The sequence below is a fragment of the Drosophila biarmipes genome, chromosome 3R, assembly GCF_025231255.1.
Source record: "Drosophila biarmipes strain raj3 chromosome 3R, RU_DBia_V1.1, whole genome shotgun sequence".
Classification (NCBI taxonomy): Eukaryota; Metazoa; Arthropoda; class Insecta; order Diptera; family Drosophilidae; genus Drosophila; species Drosophila biarmipes.
Genome location: NC_066616.1, coordinates 19,658,097 through 19,673,726, shown reverse-complemented (window position 1 = coordinate 19,673,726; position 15,630 = coordinate 19,658,097). Strand labels below are relative to the sequence as shown.

General features: G+C 39.2%; 1 protein-coding gene across 7 annotated transcripts in view; it reads right to left on the bottom strand.

Annotated features, from left to right (window-relative positions):
• The window catches only part of LOC108024259 (sex determination protein fruitless), a 142,222-nt gene that overhangs the window by 118,497 nt on the left and 8,095 nt on the right, over positions 1-15,630 (bottom strand). The window contains exon 1 of one of the 7 annotated variants that reach the window (XM_044091172.2): positions 12,965-12,987. The exons of the other annotated variants lie outside the window; for them this stretch is intronic. The gene's annotated coding sequence lies outside the window, so the exon portion shown is untranslated. Of the gene's footprint in view, positions 1-12,964; positions 12,988-15,630 lie in introns of those variants that run through there. 7 annotated transcript variants of the gene reach the window in all.

Here is a 15,630-nt window from a genome sequence, read left to right as displayed (position 1 = left end):
TGGCCCCGACATCAAAGCAAACAGCAGAGATGAATCCAAGGCATCAAACAGACAAAGAGCAGAGTTAAAGTTTCCGACTGTCGCTTTTTTGGTGCCTTTTTATACGCTTTTGGCCAAAAAGAATGGTGTGCGAATGTTAATACATTATTCATGCGACCAGCAGTGTTCTCAACGCGCTGTCCTGGCATTTTCTTTAAGAGCTTCCGGCAATTAAGAGGCGACAGTGGGTAAACTTTAAATCAATCAGATCAGGAATTCATTCAATTTTAAATATTTACCAGGGTTTTTTGCTATAATGGATGACAGAGACAGACGGTTATCATGAAATTACAGCACATCATTCGAGGTTTAAATGGAAAACAGGAAACTTAAGATTATTGATTAAATCATTTTAAAGTTTCAGCATTGGGAATCAATTTATCGTATACTTGAAAGTTATATATATCCACCTATTTGTATGATATTATATCTCTACCATTTAGGTTTCTAAATAAATCGTGTTAAATCTCTTAATTAAATCTAAGCCAGTGTATAAACACACCATCTATAAATGTTAAGTCAGTTATCAAGATACCAACAGGCACGCGTACACACCATTCTTCACACCAACAAAAAAACGGAAACATGAATAAATTCCGTGTTAATAAACATTCATGCCCGCAACCAAATCAGATTTGCATTTTTCAAATATTTTACAAAACTAACCAAAATGGCAGCTAAATTGCACTCTCCCACGCACTCGCACACGTGCAAACAACTGCAGTGGCGGGGCCAAGGAGGGGGCAAATAGAAAAGGACAGGCGGTGGCTGGAGAAAGGTGGGGAGAGAAAGTGACATTGCTAACTCGTGGATGTCGACAACGCTGGCGGAACGAACGCCGCTGGCCAAGCTCAAAATGAAAGGCACGCGCCCTGCCACCCAGGAAAATAAAAAATCGAAGAGGCAAAATAGTTTTGGAATATAACTTATAAATACCCTTAAATAATATCAAAAAAAAATATTTTTAAATATTTTATCACTTGGAACTTTAAATTATGGAGAACATTTGGGTGATTTAGGTTTTGTCATTCATTCATTAACTTCTAATTCTCCATGAATATAAATACATTTTTAATAAAATATAAAAAATAAAATAAAAATTTATTTAAAATATACCAAACACTTATTTTAGTTATTTCCCAAATTATATGATCATAGTCTATGCTTTTTCTTACCTTTGATGAAATGAAAGCACCTTTCGAAAGTGTCCATAAAATATATAGAGAACGGACACAAATTTCCCAGCCTGGCTGACTGACAGGCCCAGTGCGAATACAAAATGGTGGGGGTTGGGCTGGGCTTCGACAAGGACGGCAAGGAGGCGGAAAAAGCGGCGTGTAAATTTTCCAACTAAGCCACAGCGAGCAGAGCGACTGACACTCGCACACGACCAACTCAACGCAACTCAGCTCGCAGCTCGCGCCGTATATCTTCATTAAAATGCAATGCATCCTTGGGAGAGCAGTGGGCCCCCGACCCCGTCCCATCCCGCTTCCGGTCCCGCTGGCCATGGAGGCCCCCAGTGATGTCCTGGTTCCTGGTCCTCCCAATCCCCAAACCTTCAATCGTGTAAGCGTCCGCGCGTGTAATGACAATGGTGGCGCGTGGCTTTGACTTTGACATGGCCGCCGGCCTGGACCTTGGACAACGCAGGAACCATTTCCATCCCATTCCAACCCCTTTCCATCCCATCCCCTTCCCTTCCAACACCATATTTTTCAAATGCAATGCCCCGTGACCAAAGCTGCGGCTCGACCTCTCGCATCAACACGTACGTAAAAGTCAAATCAACTGGAGCTGTAAAACTGGAAGTTGGCTGTGCAAAACAATGGCAGTGGGAAGTTGTAGAGGTGGAAGTTGTGACTGCGGATGAGCAGCATTAACGAAAATATAAACAAACATCTAGACTGGCAGCTAAAAGGAGCCAGCACCTTATAAACTTTAAATGGAAAACAAGCAGAGGCTGGCAGACCGGCACTGAGAGAAGGCTCTAGAAATCTGTGTAACATAAGGGAAAAATACTCAAGCCAAATAGAATATTATATATATAATAGAAATTGATTTTATAACATATTTTCATAAATTTTAAAAAATATTTGTTCGGTGGGATATTTCTTTTAAAAAAGAAGAATAGTAACAAGTGCCTATTTAGAAAGTTCTTGTCTTCCTCTTGTTAAAAAATTATATTTAAAACTAAAGTAAATTGAAAAAAACCTTATTTTAACAGGCCACATTTAAGATTAAATATATAGACCTACATAAAAAATTTCAAAAAAATCTGAACTAAGTTATGCTAAAATTAAACCAAGATACCCGTAACTGGGAACAGATTTTTGTCTCAGTGCCCGAAAACAGGGATTCAGGGAGCTGTGAAAGGGCGTGACATGTGGTAAGTGCAGCAGCAGCACCAGCAGCACGGGAAAGGAAACGAAAGGAAAAGGAGGCAGGACGAGAGCAGTTCGGTTTCAGGCAGCCATCATAAAATGATGCGCCCACAAAATGCACATCCACATCCTGGCTAGGTGTAAATCACGTAGCACTCTGACGCCTTTTACAGTGCCAGTTGTTTTACCCACAATAAAATTGAAAAGCAGCCAAAACAGCACCAACCACCAGCTACAACGAGAGCAACAGAAACAACATCGCCAACGACAGAGGCACGCAAAAGTTTTAAAAGTAAAATGACAAGAGCACGTGCGACCTGTTCGGCGCTAGTCGAAACTGAAGGAGTTTGTTTATGTCGTCTACCTTGAGTGCACCGGAAAAATGAAATTTTTATATGGGTATGCCCTTAAAATAGATTAATTAATATGTGGGAAAAATATAGAAAATAGTGATGACAAGCATTGTTTTACCAGCACTCACCTACTATTTATCATTGTAATTTCTAGGACCTCATGAATTCTTGATCCCACGCTGCTTCTTCTATTTTCGCTGTGTAAACTTCCCTTTTATTTTCAGCCCCCTTTTCCTGACTCCGGCTGAGTTATGGTTAGACATCGATCTCCTGGGAAGCCCAGTGCCAGAGCAGACTTAGCCGGGCTAAAGCTTCGCTCCGAAAAGTTTTTGCATTTCTCGTGCGGCTCATTACAACTCCGTCAGAGCAGTAAAAAATACTCATATCAGAGACTGCAATTCCTCGCCGTTGCTCAAACCGGAAGCTCACTTTTACCCACGCAAAAAGCCCAAGCCCCCGGTGCACCACTCTGCTTATCCCTAACACCGGTCCACACGCCAAGTATTTTGTTTATTAAAATTAAGTGTCACGGAGCTTTGCCCCGGCACAGTGGTTCTGGAAGGGCTCGTCAGGATTATATGTACTCAAGGGCTTGCGCTTGCAAGGGAAATAATAACCACTCAAAAAAATAAGCACTCACTTAGGGGATATTTTTTTAACTAAGGGGATTGATCACTATATATATTGTTCTAAGTATCTAATGCTAAATATCTTTGTTAAATCCGCTTAACAGATATTATATTAGGCAAAAAATTGTTTTGTTATAATATAAGTCAGTAGTTTTCATTTTATTTTTTAAGTCGGTTACTAAATACTTTAGCTAATAATATATTTTTCGAGTTAAATATTATAAGATATATATGATATAATACTTTATGGTATCTGCAGCCCTTAAAATGTATATATCATAAATAAATTTGTATCTTCGATAATTTTTAAACTATTTGGAAAGATTCTAACATACTTTCAACCAATTTAAAACTATTTTGAACATATCAATGAGAATAGAAACCAATTTGAAATGGCTAAAAAAACATGTCTTATTTGATTTGAGTATTCTACTTGAGTATCTTTCTATTTTTCTTTCTCTTGACCACTGTCCTGAAACGGAGCATCATCAGCTAAGACCACCAGGTGGTCCCAGGACCTCGGATCCCGTCCGCCCTGCCTGTGCCCATATTATTATTACTGCTGTTGCTGCTGCTCCTGCTGCTGCTGCCTGTTGTTGTTTGTCGCCAGTTGCTATTAATGCCGCACGGCAACAGCAACGGCAGTAGCCCCTTCTGCAACCTGATGCACACAGTTTTTTACGAGCTGCACACGCACACGTGCCGCAAAGTCCCCCCGAGTCCTGTGCCGTCCTGAGCTCCGGGGTCCGAGGTCCTGGGGACAAGGACACTGGCCATCGTCCGGCAGATACGTGCCTTTTTGCTTTGCCATTAGCCTGGGCGCACTGGGCCAGCGTGGCCACATTAAGTGATATTTGTTTTACATGAAAATCAACTCCTGTCTCTGCCGGAACCACTCGTATCCTGCCTGCCTGTTGTTAAATTTAAATTTCAATTGCAAAATTGCGGAATTGATTTGCTAATTGCATTGCCATCGCGTGGTTAGCTGAGCTCATCATGGTTACTTAGGGCAATTTTAATCAATCATCTATCGGTGAGTGTGCATTTTGAGGCATTGAGCCGGCACTAAATCCGGCAAATCCATAACTAAACATCCCAACTGTCGGATATGCAGACTTAATGAGCACCAGATACGTTAACCGCACCAACAGCTTGTTATATGCGCACAAATGTGTCAAGCATTACAGGAGCACTGGCTGCTGTCAGTGGCATCCCCTAGCTGCGAATACATAATATCTCCCCAGATATATAGCCGCAGCACCAGAATAAAAAAAAAAAAAACGAAAATAGGAAATAGAAAACTTCGCCTAACCCACATCGCAGTGAAAGTTTTCGACTGCGCCAAATTCATGCCACTAAATGCTAATGCACTAATTAGTTCACGCTCTCGACTTGGCTGTCTGACTGCTCAGACTTGCATTTGCCATCCAGCATTTACCATTTAGCATTTACCATTTAGCAGACACACTGAGACAGCAGCAGCATCCGGACTGCAAATGATTAAAAATTCGCAGACGGAAAAAAGCGAGCAAAAAAAGAGGAGCAGGAACAAATAAAATACAAACACTTTTGTCCAGCAATAAAAGTGAAAATTATTTGACAAAACAAGAACATTTAATGGGCAAAAACTAGAAAAAACTATTTTGGCTCCCATTTTAAAGTCGTCCAGTATTTTGGCAGCTGCGCTGGCCTAGAAGCTAAATTTTAATTGGTGTCTGTCAGAAAAATACCGTGGGGCTACAAATTTATAAGTACTACAATCCAGTTAAATATTTTTATAAACTAATATATCTAAAAAAAATTCTAAGATATAATTTAAATCATTTCATTTCTCCCATTAATTTTTGTTTTATTACTAAATTACTTATCCAACCCACTGTGCTGGGCATTTAATAAATAAACGTCCTAACCAAATGTTATTCAGGCTGAAATTAAATTAGCTTGCCCTTGTTTTGGTTTGCTGAATGGCCTAAAGGAGGGTGATTCTCAGCAGGAACAAGTCCAAGCCCTGTTTGGAGACTATTTGAATAAGTAATTTGTTCGTATTTAATTAAGACCTTAAAATCATTCAATTATTTATTTATTATACAATTATAGAGAATGTCCTTGTTCACATACGAATTTTCCCCACCAAAATTACTCGCGTCTTATTTCGTTATCCTTTTTCTTTTTATAAGCAATTTCTGGTTGCATGGAAAACAAGCCGAAAAATTGTCAAATGCCAAATCAATTTTGGCTTTACAACTAACGAAATCCTATCAATGTGAATTTTAATTGAAACTAGCGCAAAAAACTGTTAGCACCATGCATATTTATGCATGTTGGTGTTAGGCAAAACCAATTGAGTGTTTCGTTGGTTGCACAAAAATAAATTGGTCAATAAACCTTTTAGCAGCCCAATCGACGGATGTAAAATATTCTTTAAATATGGGTTTTTCTTGTTTTCCTTTTTTGTTTGCCAATATTTTATTTTAAGTGCCCGCCTTATGAGGCTTGAAGTTCATTTAGCCGGGCGTTGTTTTTCTGTTTTCGCTGCTGTGGTGCACGTAAAGCGGCGCTCATAAAAGCCAAAGGCATTTAAAGTGGTGGTTCCATCGGTGGTAACTGCAGGTAGGGCCGGCGGGTGAGTGGTGGCAGCCTGGCTAGCCGCAGCAAGTTATAAAGATGTCCAAAGGCCACAACACAAAAGTTTATTACAGTTTGGCCGGAAGACGGTGGGCTGAACTATTGGAAGGCCCTTCGCACCTCACCCCCCAAATTGAGGTCACGGTGGACGCTTTTTCTTGCACTTGACTTTTCTGGCGCCGCTTTAAGGCCTACACAGGTCATCAGGTGAAAAAGGATTGCGGCGTTGGAAAATTGATTTAAGATACGCACAAAATTGCCAAGTGAATACTGGCAGCACAAAAGGAGACAATAGAAATAATTGATCCACCGCTTTTCCCAGTCTTTGCTATTCCCTTTGCCCATAAATAGAGTGGATACAATTGTCTTTTTTTTATAAATTTATTACCATAAATAAAACATGATTCAATTGAGAAATACGTGTCACACCGCATTTTTTTAAATAAAAGCTGATAAATTAGATTATTTTTTTTTTATTCCCACTAACTATTCTAAAAAAAAATATTTTTGCCCCTTAACTTTTTTTTACTTTTAAAATAAGTTCAATATATTTTCTAAAATTGAATCAAAATAAAAAATATACATTTATACCACTGAATAAAATAACTAAAAATAGTAACTTCAACAAATGCGAATTTAAATAATATTTATATCACAATTTTTTTTTTAAATAGTTTAATAAGAAATGCAAAAATAATTAAAAAATATAAATTCACGTAAAACCTCTTTTTAAAATTTTTAAACCCCTATTTCCCCAGTGCTTTTCAGCAAATGTTTCCCCATCGCCAGGTGTCATAATTAATTTCCACGCCAATTTGTTTTCCCGTCGTTGTTATCGCTGTAATTGTCACCGTTGTTGTCGCAGTTCCAGCAACAAGGTTGCCCTTACATTTGTTGACATCCGCGGATTTGGGTCTCTGATTTATTGAAAAGGGCCAACACCAACACCGAGGTCGGGGCCTGGTCTATATGCAAGTTGTGTTCCGGGCCACACAACTCGGTGTATAAAAATGCATTTTCAGTCAATGCTGGGGCACTCAGACGACTTTGAGTAGTGCTTCAGTTCGGTCCACAAAAGGGTGGCACAAAAACACCCACCAGCACTACTACGCCCACAGAGATAAGCCAGTAAATGGGAGTGGTGCGGGAAACTGTCCTACATTTTCTCATTAAATTGCCATGGTAAATATCCGGGTAGTTTGCATAAACTTACTAACAAGGCGCCAACGTAAGGTGGCAAGTGTCGAATATTTTTGGCCACCACTTTATTGCTGTTTTCTCCGGAAACTTTTAATTGGCCCGAGCCAATGCCAATTGTTTTTCTGACAAACTCCACTGTACAAGGCTTACAATGGTCAAAGGGGAAGAGTTTTTGGCGTCACTGTATCAGCCATGTGTTCGTTAGGCGGCATCAAGAATCTGCCCATTGAAATTGCGCTCATAAATTTCAGCCAAGTGTCAATAAGTGCAATGGAATACAAGCGATGGCTACATTGTAATGGCAAAACTTTCACCAGCCCCAAAGCGAGCATTAAAAATGCATAACTAAGGGGGAATTTACGGGTTACATTCACGGCCTTTCGCCCGCAACCCTCCAACCATATACCCCATTTCTTTGCACCCCTTTTGAGCGAATGTTATTCAAATTAAAGCCGCTGTTGCTTAACAGCCGCGTTTACAGCTTCCTGTAAGTGGTTGCATTACAGTGCTCGCAGCTGTGCGAAAACTTTCGTAATGAAATTGCTTTCCATTTGCGGGCTGCGTATAAAGCAAGCTTTAAAGCAAAGTTTTCGCTCAGGAACGGGTTTAATGTTTGGCTTGAGATGGTGAAGTTTCAAGAAAATAGTAAGGCTTTAATCATATCAGCCTAAGTTGAAATAGATAATGCTGGCTATAATTGCCCTATTAAATAATGTTAATTACATTTTGTATAATCGAGAAAAGTGTAGAAATAGTTTATCTTGGAGACTTAATTTCAGAAAGTTACATTAAAAAGTCAATGTGTTTGTCTAAAGAAAAAAAATAAAAAATAACACTGATTTTGTTTTTTTTTTTTAAAGTAATTGTTAATTTTTTCTACTATTTCAAATTGGAACTTATGATTATTTTTCCATTTTTCAAAATACTATTTATATTCTTTGAAATAGTATACAATAAAATGTAATATAATATAGACTTTTTAATATAGGTTTTTTTTAAATTGGTATTAAATATTCTGGTTTTTAATTAGATTGTTTTTATGTAAGGTAAGTGATTATATTTTGGTAAATGATAATTTAAAATTTATTTCAAAACTTAATCCGACTATTTTATAAATCAATCATATATACAGTTACCCACTCCATTTTTTACCAGGAAAGAAATGGTCTGCCCACTTTCCGCCCATTGTCCACCCAGTTTCCGCCCAATTCCCACACCCCCCTAAAGACCCACTCTTTTGGCCTGGCCCACTACACCGATGCATGCTGGCCACGCGCTCATTTCAGTTTAAATTGAATTGAAGCCAAATGCATGCCATGATTTTAAATTGTTTGGTTTGGTTTACATTGCATTACGCAGCAAGCCACCCCACCCCAAGCCCACTGGGTGGCTTTAGTGGGTGGCACAGTGGGTGGGTCGTGGATTCAGGGGTAGCTTGGCGCATTGGTGCACAAAACTACACAAATTGCTGACATATTCAAATCAATGTGAATGGGATGAGCGTGTGTGTAGCTGTGGGTGTGTGTGTGTTTTTGTGGGTGGATTTTTGGTTTCAGTTGCATCTTCCGTGCCATGAAAAGTGCTTGCAAAAACAAATATCGAATTAAATAAATTGCAAAACTGCACCGATGATGAGCAGAGGTCTCGTGCATTTTTTGGATTTACCAAGATTTACATTTTCGCCAATGCCAATGCAAATGCCAAGCGATAGTCGCGATAGCTGCGATAGTTGTTGCGATAGTTAAGACCACCCAGCCATTTGTTTACTACACTTTTCCCGGAGAGGATCCGATGCGGAGGAGGCAATCAAGGAGCCAGAGGAAATAAAAAACATTTACGTTGGTGGCTTGTTAAGTGGCATATTTATGTAAGACGGGGACCGCGCTTGATTCTGTGCCAAAAAACGAATCCAGACCGGAATCGAAATGAACCCAGGACCAATTACTTGCGAGCGGGTGGTGTCCCCCGCCCAAGTCCGTGTCCTTTTTTGCGGTTTTGCCGTCTCCAAAAATCCCTATTTTTTCTTTGTTTTTCCTGGCTTTCGAATAAAAACTATTCAATTTATAGAAAGCTGTGGATAAGCAAGGAGACAAAAACAAAAACAGAAATTTAAATGTGCTCAAGGAAGGCCAACTAACTGGAGAAGCCTTGAAAGCTTTTGCTTGAAGTAACTTAATGAATTTAATTAAAGTAATTTAAGGAATTCACTTTAAGCTACTTCGGGCACATTCTATTAGTTTTCATTCGCAAATATGTATGAAGCGTATAAAATTGAATAAACAGTAAGCCAGAGAGCTCCGGAAAAAATACTTTGTGCCAAGGCCAACTCTAATATATGGCTCCATCAAATAAATCTAAATTCAGCTTGTAAAACTATATGTATCTCAAACCGAAATCCGCCTTGCCCAACATCGTAAACCACCGAAAAGTCAAATGAAGACAAGTTCAAGCCGGAATGCAAGTGGAAATGACCCACGACCGGGGACGAGGACACCAGACAGATGGCAGTGGGCTGGGGTCAAAAAGAATCCCACGGGCAGAAGATACAACAATGGAGCGCTTGGATGGGGGGTGAGCAGACAAACAATCTCTTGGTTTGACGAACTAACTGACTATCTGACTGGCAGCTACTGCGACGGCGGCTGCAGCTGCGGCAGAGCTGAGGCAGAGGCGTCGACATCGTTGGCACGTCACATACGCCCGCCGATGAAAAATGGCTGCCCTTGGCGCCGCAGCGACGCCCAACTGTCGGACGGACGGACAGACAGACAGACCAGCCAGACACCCAAGGAACAACCAGAAGAACACAAGGAAAAACAGGGAGAGGGCTGCAGGACTGCGGTCCAGATTATCAAACTATCAGGTACCCCTTACACAGATGCATTCCTATGATAGAATTTTTTGAAAAATAAATCTTTTTACAGAATGTATTTTTAGAAATTGATTGTACAACAATTAGTGAAAGAGTCGCATTAAGTTATAAATAAGGTTTTTCGAGCCTACTTTTTGACACTTTTTTTTATTAAAATTATGGGGTGGGAAAGTTTTGTAAAACTACACTTAGAAAAACTTTTTTATAGTAATTATCATAAGAAATTCGTAAAACAAGGATTAATATTGGTCAAAATTCTGTTAAAAAGAAGTTTTTCAGGAAACAATCTTTGTAGCATACTTTGTGACACTGTATTTTTTAATCTAGTAGGATAGATTACAAAAAATTGTTGGATATTTATCATTGTTATCCTAAAAAAAGTAATAGAGCCTTAATATTAAAAACAATTAATTTCAATCTCTTCGATGATTTCTTAATAGGTATATTATATTTTTTCATTGTTTCCAAAATCAGTTATAAGTCACAGAACATTTTATCAAGCCCAAAGTGACCTAAAATAAAGGGTACGAAAAAATCTGGCTGGCCTGCTGCTATTTTTGTCTCTGTCTGACGGTTCAGTCCACACTAGACAGCAAAGTTAAAATTGCAAGTAAGGCCTTTATCACGTGCTTATGGCCCTCCCCCAACCGAAAACCCAGTCCCTTCGTAGTGCCCTTTTCGAACCAACTGTGAAAGTCGTAAGTAGGTTGTTTCCAGCTTTTCCAGAACTTCGTTTTTGGCATAGAAAATAGCTGAAAATCGAATTCCTTTTGTCCGACTGTTTACTGTGCCTGCGATTGTGTGATATGTGGGCGGTAGAGGCGGATCCAGAAGCGAAGGAAAGCCAGGGACCGAAAACCAAATACCAATAAAACTTACTGTACTAACTTGGCCACAGTGTTGAGATTGAACTGGAGGATTGCTGTGTCCTAAATCAGGTTAGTCTGCTTAGCTATATATATGTTTTCTTTCTCACAAATACCTTGAATTCTTAGCAAGGAAACGGAAATTTTAGCAGAACTTCAGAGGTAATTTATAGGTATTAAAGGTATAGATAAACTATAGAGTTGTATTGGTGCATTTACTGCAGATACTTGTATGTTTGGTGCTACATTTAATTTACCTTCCTAAAACTGTTAAAGATAAAATTAACTGATTGAAAAATCAGCTTTCTCAGTGTTTATGTACCTCCATAAAATAAAACGCTTGAATGGCAGTCAGAGCCTGTTGAACTTTCGGCTTAAAAAATTCCACTTCTTACTGCTTTGTGTCAAGTTGGCCAACACTGTTTCCTTTTCGGCCATAATCGAGTTGATCATCATAATGCGCTTTGTGACGTTGTGTCAGCTTCAAGTGGCCGGGTCTTCTGTGTGGAGCTGCAGCTCTCTCTGTGCGGCCCAAAAAGCTGTGCATATTTTACACAATCCTGGGGACTGCCGTGCCCCACTGCCACCCCTTATCGCCGTCCCTATACCGCCTCCTTGCTACCCATACAACACACAACTTTCGGTTGAGATTTATCGCTATCGTGCAACTTGGCCAAAGAGTTCGGGAATGGAGAGGAATGGGTTCGGAGGAAATTTCGACAATGCCTTTGGCCGGACTTGGACTTGCATCTGAAACTGGACCTGGCTTCTGGGATCTGGGCATACTTTCGTCCTTCACGACAAAACATTCGTGGCTAATTTCTTATGCACAGTGGTCGCCTCAAAATGGCAATTTAATAATGGCCATTACTTCCTGGCTAAATGCAATGAATTAAACATTTCCAGCACATGTATAATAATTCCTATTAATAGTATGAAAACTCTCTAAAGATTTAAAGCTTGTCTGAATTACGTTCTAACATAATAACTCCCGAGGTTTTTGAGAACAATATTTCGACTAAATAAGTTGTGTTAATAAATCTCCTATTTATGTTTTTTTATACTATTATATATTTAAAATATAAATCCACTTCATGGGCCTGAAAACGTACTACTTCAAAAACCGAAGCAATTCAATTTCCCAAAAGCAAAGATAAAATTCTGGAAAATATACATGGCTGGTCATAAATCGGACAATTTGGCACTGCATATTATGATGAGGATGCGAATCGCATCCATGTTGGGCAAATGAATTGAAAGTTATTTTGATTGCCAATCGATTGGATTGGCGAGCATCGCTCGCCGGCCGCATAATTGTATGCATGTGATGTAAGATTTTAGCATTTTAATGAGATGTTTACGCCACGGCCAATCAGTTGGCCAATCTATCGTGTTTTCGTCTAATTTTCATGTAAATAAGCCACGCCCCCAAACCTCCGCCCTCGTGCGAAGTTCAATGGCAGGTGGGCAGTTAAAAGCGCAACCTTTGGCAGGAAGAAAGATCCTCATTGCCATAACTATAGAGCCATAAAGAACACTCAGAAAAAATCCTATCGTTATGAAGGAAAACATTTTTTTTAGATCAGAACTATTATTTTTATTTATTTGGACCTTAGAAAACGTTTTCTTTTATAATAAGATTTTCAAGATGTAACCCATATTTTTTTTAAATTGGAAGGCTTTCATATTTTGTTTAGAAAATGTTATATTTAATATATTTTGTTAAAAAATCCATAAATAATATTTAATACCATGGGATACTATTTTTGAAAGTCAAGTAATTAAATCTATTTATATATAGATTAAATATAGATTTTACCCAAAATAGAAAAGAAAAACCCTAATTTTTCAGTTTTATGTAAAGGTAAATTTGTCTTTGACTTCTAACCGCTTTTAAATTTTAAGTGCACCTAGTTTGCCTATCAGAACTGACAACAATCCCATGCTTGACCAGTAAACACAGAGGTGGGTCTCGGGAGGGGTTAAACTGAAATACCTGATCCACAGTGACTGCACAAAGTCCGGGCACACAAACGGCAGACGCACCGTTTAGTCATGGCCTGCCTTTCCAGGAATCCTCACCCCTCCGGAAAAAGACGAAAAATGAGGCGAAATCCAACGTAACATGGCTAAAAGGCATACCAGGCAGTAGCCGGTAGTAGGGCCACCTCCCCCTCGCTGCGTTCCTCATTTTCCACTACTTCGCCAACCGTTTCACAAAACGTTATATGCAAATCGCATTTGGCATACATATTTAGCAGTTGTTGCCAAACGGCCAAAGGAGACGACACTGGGATAAAAAACGAGGGGTTCGCTTTCAGCCACTCAACTCATATGTAAATTTGTCTAGCTCTTTCACAAAAACGCTGCCATTCATATGTAAAATTTCAATAGAATGAAAGATTAAAAATGGTATTCAAGAGAAGGAAAAAATGGAAAACAATACAATCGAAAGTATATTTTTGTCACTGTACACAGAAACATTAAAACTTAAAAATAGCACTAAATTAAGATTGTAAATTAACTTTTAATTTAAAAAATAATTTATTTTGTGTTTTTTAAATTTATAAAAAATTAAGCTTTTAATTATAATTACTTAAGGAAAGAATTATATGTTTCGTCCAAATTCTATAAGGCATACGTGTCGTATGAGTATTTTTGATGAAAGACTTTAAAAGCAGTTGAAGCTTACAATATCTTGAAATACATTTTTTGGTTTTCCCAAATGCAAACAAAATTATTTTAATAAAATTAAAATTCAGGATTACAAAGGTTAGAAGACCCCAAAACACATACTTGAAAAATAAACCTGCGGTTTAAATGTTAACCTAATTTAATACCAAAGAATATACATAATTTTCTCTTAAAATAAGCCGTTGTAACTTGTATAACTTTTTCTCTCAGTGCATGGAGATGCCGGAGCTTGTACGCCCGGCATTAGCATATGCCAGCGACAGTTGGCTCCTGGCAAGGTTACACAAGCAAACGCACACGATAAATAGGATATTGGGGTGGCAGTTGGGGGAACGGAAACCCCTAGGAACCCCCTTGAAACCCCTCGAAACCCACCGCCGATGTAAGAACTTCAGAGATAGTCCTTCCCCGCCTCTTTGCTCGCATTAAAAGTAAAAGGAAAACATTTTTGAGCCGCTTGCTATTTATAAATGTGCCGGACATCGAAATGCCCATGGATATGGGATGAGCTGAGATATCTCCGGACGAGATAATTCGTTTAACTTGGCCTAATAAAAAATGCAGCCGGCTTTTAGGCGCAGCAAAATTCTTCGATGTGGAGGTTTTGCGGAGGTTCAGGGGAATCAGAGAAATCAGGAAATTATTGGAATCGCTTTGCCTTGAGCCTGAGCCGGGAAAACTTTGAGTTTTGCTAATTGAAAAGCACAAAACGGGCGGCGGAAGAAGCCGTTTGGTCAAAAGGAAATTAATTGCAAATGACAAACACTTGACCGTAGGATATCCTTTCAATTTTAAGTTTTTTTTTTTTGCTGCTGCTTTCTCCGCCCCCCGTTTCCAGACTCTCTGCGACGGAAATATCCTTGTGCCATTTGCCAGGGCATCGATGGCATTTAATTTCCGAGCTGGCGCCAAAACTTTAAACCGGCCCGGGGCATTTTCTCAAAGTTCGCGGGAAAACTTGCTAAATTCCGGGCAAGGTGAGCCGAATTTTCCGCTCTCCCTTTATGTCGCCAAAGTTTTACAACTAACGGAATGGCTAACACCAACAAATCATCGGGATACCCACTATATAAATAATCCAAGCAAACAAAGCTGGTCGGCGATACATGAAAGGGTGCCAGGATGGGAGCTAAAGCGAGAGAGAAAGATGTTGGGGGTGGGAGAAAAGGACGGAAAACAGACCGTCATGAGTACACAGTAAATGAGCCAAAGGTGTGGGGTGGAGGGCACAGTAAATACCAGGAAATTTAGGAGGTAATTTATGATGATAAATGGGGTTTTTAAAGCTAAATAAATAATATTATCAAAGAGTATTATTTATAAATAATTTGAAATTAAAATGCAGTTTGACCTAGTAATTTTATTAAAAAATTTATAGGCAAAGCGTAACCTGATTATTTTTAATAATATATCATTTGATTTATTTATCTTTCGATATATCTTTTGATTCCGATTTTTTCAAAGCTTTGAAAATATATCCAGTTCTTTAATCATGATTTAATTAATTTAAGATACTTTTCTATATCTTAAAGGCTTTACTAACACCCAGTTACCATGATTTTTATGAAGTTACTACTGTATCGATGCTGACATTTCACTGGCAATCAGGCAGCCACCTAGTCGCGGTCGTTTTTGTTGTAATTTTAGCGGCACCGTAGACAGTCGCGACAGTTGGGTACTTTTACCTTTCTCCCCACCAGGATGTGCACCACCCCAGCTACCTTTTTCCCACCCAACTTTTCGCACACCATCACGTGCCACCCCCTTTTTTTAGCCCCCTGTCGCCGTCGTCTGGCATTGCGGTTAATGAAAACTGCGATTTTACTTGGCGAAATTGGGTCGCTGCTCTTGTTTCTGTTTTCCGCACCCGTCCCCTTCGCCGCCGCTGATGCTGTCTCTGTCTACTCTGCTATTCCCGTCTCTTTCACTGTCTGCTGCCGTCGCTGTTTTTCCTGATGCGGGAAAACT